This window comes from Ipomoea nil, unplaced genomic scaffold (assembly GCF_001879475.1).
Source record: "Ipomoea nil cultivar Tokyo-kokei standard unplaced genomic scaffold, Asagao_1.1 scaffold3321, whole genome shotgun sequence".
NCBI classification, from domain to species: Eukaryota; Viridiplantae; Streptophyta; class Magnoliopsida; order Solanales; family Convolvulaceae; genus Ipomoea; species Ipomoea nil.
In genome coordinates, this window is record NW_017619749.1 from 1,442,765 (window position 1) to 1,449,250 (window position 6,486).

Below are 6,486 nucleotides of genomic sequence, written 5' to 3' on the forward strand. Positions count from 1 at the left end.
CTCAAACTGAATATTATATATTCAAATTCGGCTCCTTTGAATAACTCATGAATAGATTGACTCATTATTCATTCTCGAATAGATCGATAACACAAGTATAGCATGTTCAAATGAATAATTATTCTTCTTACACAATCCTACCCATCTACAATGGAAATTGAACAAAGCCTTACCGGAGAAGAAGTGCCCATTGCCAAAGCATCAAAGAAGCGGAAGAAGAAGGTTGTGAGCGGGATGATTCTCGATGTTCAAGCCTTCAAAAATCAAGCACAATGCAAGAACTTGTCAGTAAAAATTATCAATTCTCTAGGAGAGTGTGGCTTGTTACGATTATACACCTTCAATTTTGGTGGGTATTTTAAGAAGGAAGTTACCCAATTTTACTTGGGTATTTTAAGAAGCCCTATAACTAAGTAGGATGTCTTGATCCAATAGACAGTCTTGGGATTGGTTATAATCTGATCAGATCTCAGAGGAAACCAACCCCAGAGACGCCGGGGAGAACTAAGAAGGAGGAGGTTGAGAAGGAGGGGAAGGTTAAGGAGGAGAAACTGGTTCAATATTATCCATGATGAAGATTAAGAAATGGAGTCTGAATTAAAGTAATATATATAGGGGTCTGTGTGTGTGAAGACAGGGGAGAGGACAATGCATGCTTTTACACCACTCCCCACCCCATTAATAATGAGTATATATACTAAATATACCAAGTTTTTTACAAAAGTTAGTTTTTTTTAAACTATAATATAAAGTGGTTTCAGAGCGATAAAATGACATATAAAGTGGTATCAGAGCGATAAAATGACATATAAAGTGGTATCAGAGCGATAAAATGACATATAAAGTAGTATCAGAGCGATAAAATGACATATAAAGTAGTATCAGAGCGATAAAATGATATATAAAGTGGTATCAGAGTGATAAATCATCTTAAAATTTTATTGTTTTTGTTTTCATTCACTTTAACGAAGCCTGTTAGTCAGTTTGGGCTGCAGCAGGGGGCGCAAAATGGCCCAATAAAGTCGGGCTCTGGCCCATGACTCAAGGGTACAATTGTTACAATCATTATTGTGTAGACCATGGTTCACACAAGTTGCTTGTATTATATTTTATATATTGTAAAATAATATACATTCAGTACAAAAATAATGTACATTATATTCAGGGGATGTACATTATTTTTGTACTGAGTGTACATTATATTGTATAATATACATACAATACAAAAATAATGTACATTTAGTATATTAAAAATGTACTTTTTGTTATGGTTCACATAACATTATGTGGACCATGGTCCATACAATAATTTGCCCAATTGTTATACCATATACCATGTCCATATTGCATTATTCAAATTATATACCAAGTACATATAAATTAACCTATTATGTAAATTCGGTTAATAAAGTATATACTTATTATGATTGACATTTTATGTAAACATAGTTAATATATTATGTATCTATTACAATTAACTTATTATGTGACTTCAGTTAATAAATTATATATTTATTACAATTAATATAATATATACTTTTAGTTTATTTATATATACATAATTTGTTAATTACAAATACACAATATAAATTTTAATTTTGAATTAGGATCCACAATGCAAGATGGAGTATGGTCCATGAGCCTTAAAAGTGGTTTGGTTACGTATGAGTTGTAACCTTCTTGAACCGACGACCTGGTTTGTAAATTCTTGCTTTTATTTGTTCGTTTGATTATTTTCATTTTGGTAAAAAAAAAAAGTTCATGAATTTGACTTCTCGTATAGAGTGCATATTGTGTTACGTCTCGCGACCAAAGTTTATAACGATAAACGTTTGCAAAAAATCGTCTTGGAAACAAGAATTAAAGTATGAGATAAATCCTTGTACTAATTAGATGACAACACTTATAATCACTTTTTTTTTTATCAAATTAATTCAACTCAAATAATAATCACTTATATATTTTATAAATTAAAATAAAGAGATGGAGTCCATCTTATAACCTTAATTATCATACAAATTATCAATAACTAATTTGCTCATATGAACACTCAAACTTCAAACTTAAAAACTTGTTGGTAATTTACTTGATTTCAATTTTAAATAAGTTGTATCACAATATGTTTCTAAAGCATTAATCTAGAGATACGGATACCCAGGGAGAACAAAGATAAAGTGGGTTGTTTAACTTCATTGAAAAACAAAAAAATTTTGAAAAGCATTTTGTCTATTTTTAAGCCCGTAGACGCAAATCAGCCTCGTTGAACCTTTTTTGAAGATCACCCGTAGACGTGATCAAGAATCAGCAATAGGGGCATCAGGGGCAGGGTCAGGCTCACCAATAATGTCGCCGGCGGCGGGAGGAGCAGGGCCTGCGGCGGCAACAACAGGGGCAGAGGCATCATCAACTTCTTCGGCGGGAGCAGTAGGGGCGTCGGCGGTAGCAGCCTCATCAATAACGAGGGTAATGTCACCAGCTGGAGCAGGGTCGCCGGCCGCAGCAGCAGGGGCAGGGTCATCATCAACGTCTCCGGCGGGAGCAGTAGGGGCGCCGGCGGAGAAACTGGTTCAATATTATCCATGATGAAGATTAAGAAATGGAGTCTGAATTAAAGTAATATATATAGGGGTCTGTGTGTGTGAAGACAGAGGAGAGGACAGTGCATGCTCTTACACCACTGCCCACCCCATTAATAATGGGTATATATACTGAATATACCAAGTTTTTTACAAAAGTTAGTTTTTTTAAACTATAATATAAAGTGATATCAGAGCGATAAAATGACATATAAAGTGGTATCAGAGCGCTAAAATGACATATAAAGTAGTATCAGAGCGATAAAATGATATATAAAGTGGTATCAGAGTGATAAATCATCTTATCCCACCCTAGCTCTATCAAATAGATCGAGCCTTTGATCTTTAATTTGCATTATTCTTGGATTATTAGTTTTAACTTTGCAGTTGTACGTTGGCACCACTTATTCAGCCTTAGCTTCACTTCTTGTTGGTAATCTACTTGATTTCAATTTTAAATAAGTTGCATCACAATATGTTTCTAAAGCACTAATCTAGAGATACCCATAGAGAACAAAGATAAAGTGGGCCAAAATTTCAACAATTTCACAACGGATTAACCCTCTAACTACAGGAATAACATTAGTCAACCAAACTATTGCGTAAAGCGTCCCACCCAGAAGGACTATCAGCATTGGCATGAAGTAAAGCTCCATCCTTGACATTGGCACAAACATTAAAGAAAAAGACAATGCTAAGCCAACAGTCCCTATAACTAAGTAGGATGTCTTGATCCAATAGACAGTCTTGGGATTGGTTATAATCTGATCAGATCTTAGAGGAAACCAACCCCAGAGACGCTGGGGAGAACTAAGAAGGAGGAGGTTAAGAAGGAGGGGAAGGAGATGGAGGAGAAACTGGTTCAATATTATCCATGATGATAATTAAGAAATGGAGTCTGAATTGGAGTAATATATATAGGCGTCTGTGTGTGTGAAGACAGAGGAGAGGACAGTGCATGCTCTTACCCCACTCCCCACCCCATTTATAATGGGTATATATACTAAATATACCAAGTTTATTACAAAAGTTAGTTTTATTGAGTTGGTAATCCTTTCAACATACAATTTATTTTGTTCTGCCTTGCCTTTATAGATTGGTCAACGATACATATTATTCCTTCTATATCCCAAATTAGTTATACATAATAATGATCTAATTAAGATTGAATTCTGGAATCAGTGGATTGATAGTGTATAAACGTTTAAAATTTGAATTTATTACATTTATTTATTTGAGACAAAATTTTTTCATGTCCAGCTTAATTGAATTAATATTAATTCAATCAATTTTGATTTCGTATTTGATGCTAGAATCCTAACTAATTAAATGTTTATGGGTAATAAACGGAAGAATTTTGATATTATAAATTTAAAAATTATTCAGAATCCTTTGATAACTGTTAAAAAAAAAAAGTATAACTCAAACCAAAATTTTAAATAAAATTTCATTCTAACCAAGATTCTTACAAATCAATTCGTAAATTAAAAAAATAAAAATAAAATTCTAAATAATCATGACTCATAAAATAGAAAAAAACCAAACATAACTTATACCTCTTCACAATCTAGTTCGGGAGCGGGATGAATTGACACCGCTATTGCCGAAGCAATGGAAATTTTTTTGTTGCGAACCTTCATTTGTGCATATAACAAATACGTACTTGCACAAGACGCTAAACTTAAAACAATTATAGAAATAATGTCAGAAGTGCTATGATCATCATTTGACTTGATCAAGTTCCATGCCGAGTTAACCGCATTTTGGATGAAAAGCAAAGAAATAGCTGCGAATATAACACAACAACCGAGTCCACAAAGTCTAGCTTCAGCCATACTTAAATTGTTTGCATCATCTCCTAGTCCTGGAGCAACACACCATCCTCCAAACATAAATCGTCGGTATATTTGTTTAACACGTTGAATTTGAGAAGTTGGAGATAACTCTTTAATTTCCCTCCCAACTTTAATAGCAAAAAAAATACTAATATACCATCCAATGGATGATAATAATAGGGGAGATACAACTAGATACAAATTTACCATAGTTTCTTTATTTTGAAAGGCCATAGTTTCTTTATTAACTAGAAAGAAGATTAGCAAAAACATGAACGCAAATGTACATACAGTTGCAATAACGACAAGTGTACACAAAAAATGGTTACATGCGGGGGGAGGAGGACGAAGATGATTTGCCATTGCAGATGTAATATCTGATCTCTAACTTAGCTCACAGGCATGTACCCAACTAATGATTTGATCAACTGCACAAAGGCTTTAAAAAGATAAGAAATATTATTATTTTTATTATGATTTTGGTTAGGGATCGAATATATTTTTTTTCCTTCTCATATAGGGAGTAGTAATTTGAATTTGTTAAAATTAAACCACTAGTTAGGGAAGGATATAGTAAATCTACCTAACTCGAATTTTTGTTAAAATCAGGCATTTAGAAGATTCTTGAATAAACGTTGTTGTATTCCTTAAGTGCAATGTGCACATTACCAATTAACCTTAGTCCTATTAATGTTATAGTTATTAAAGTTTGGAAAATTTAAATTCCTAAATAAAATCAAATTCTGTGTTTGATAGAATTACTATATGATTAGGATTCTAACCAAAATCAAATCCTAAACTACTTGGAAGGCGAAAACACGACCCCTACAACGACCCCTACAATTTCCCGAGCAGACAAGGATCTTCTCGATGACCCTTCCAGGTAATAAGATCCCGCATTTGCCTTGCCTCAAAGAGTTCAATTTTACATCCTTGTCTCCTTTTCCATTTACACTTCTTTAATGGATTAGAGTGATACGCTTGATCAGGAAAGCTATGTTTGTTTAAAATCGCCCATATTAATACTTTCGCAAATCGTGACAATTTTTGGCCAGAGCAATCAGTGACAATTAGAATATTAGAATATTATACCCGCATAGGCAGCTCAAGTGATCATAGAAGTGAAACTTTAGAGTCTCACCAGCGGCAGTGTGGAAGCTACCTCTCAAAGTGAGGGAGTTCCTTGTGCGCAGTGAGCAAAGGTCTAGCCTCTGGTTCATGTTCAGTTGAATTACCATGATTTACATCCTCTTAAATGCTCTGTCGAATAATAATAACAATATTTCCCTATCGATCTTTTTAAAGCCTTTGTGCGGGTGATGCTGATCAAACCATTATTTGGGTGCCTTTGAGAGTTTGAGTTAAGTTATTAAAGATTATTAAAGATCGATATTGCATGTACAATGGCTGCAGAATTGAAGCCCTCTCCTCCTCCCGAATTATTTGGCCCTTTTTTGTTTGTAGTTGTCACTGTTGCATTTATGAGTACATATGCATTGATATCTTTCGTAATTCTGCCGCTAGTTGAGAAATCAAGTATGGAAAATTTGGATATATTACCTCCCCTATCATTATGGTGTATTGGATGCTATATTAGTATATATCTTGCCCTTAAATTTAGGTGGGAAATTAAGGAATTACCTCCAACTTCCCAACATCAACGTATCCGTCAAATGGGCAAACACTTTATTGTGGGAGGATGGTTTGATGGGGTAGAAGATGATGTAGTCAATTTAAGTATGACTGAAGCTAGACTTTATGGACTTGGTTTTTGTGTTATGTCTGCATTTTTTTCTCTAATGTCCCTTGTGGTTATGGGTGAGGCAACACGGTACTTGATCAAACCAAATGCTGATGATGGTGATACAACATCTAACATTATTTTCCTAATTCTTTTTAGTGGATTATTTTTGTTCTGCACACGTTTGTTATATATACAAATGAAGGATCGGAACAAAAAAATCTACATTGCTTCTGCAGCTGCTGCTTCAATTCGTCCTGCTCCCAAGTTAGATTGTGAAGACGTATAGATTATGTTTGATTTTTTCCATTTTATTTATAGTACAGAGTAATTA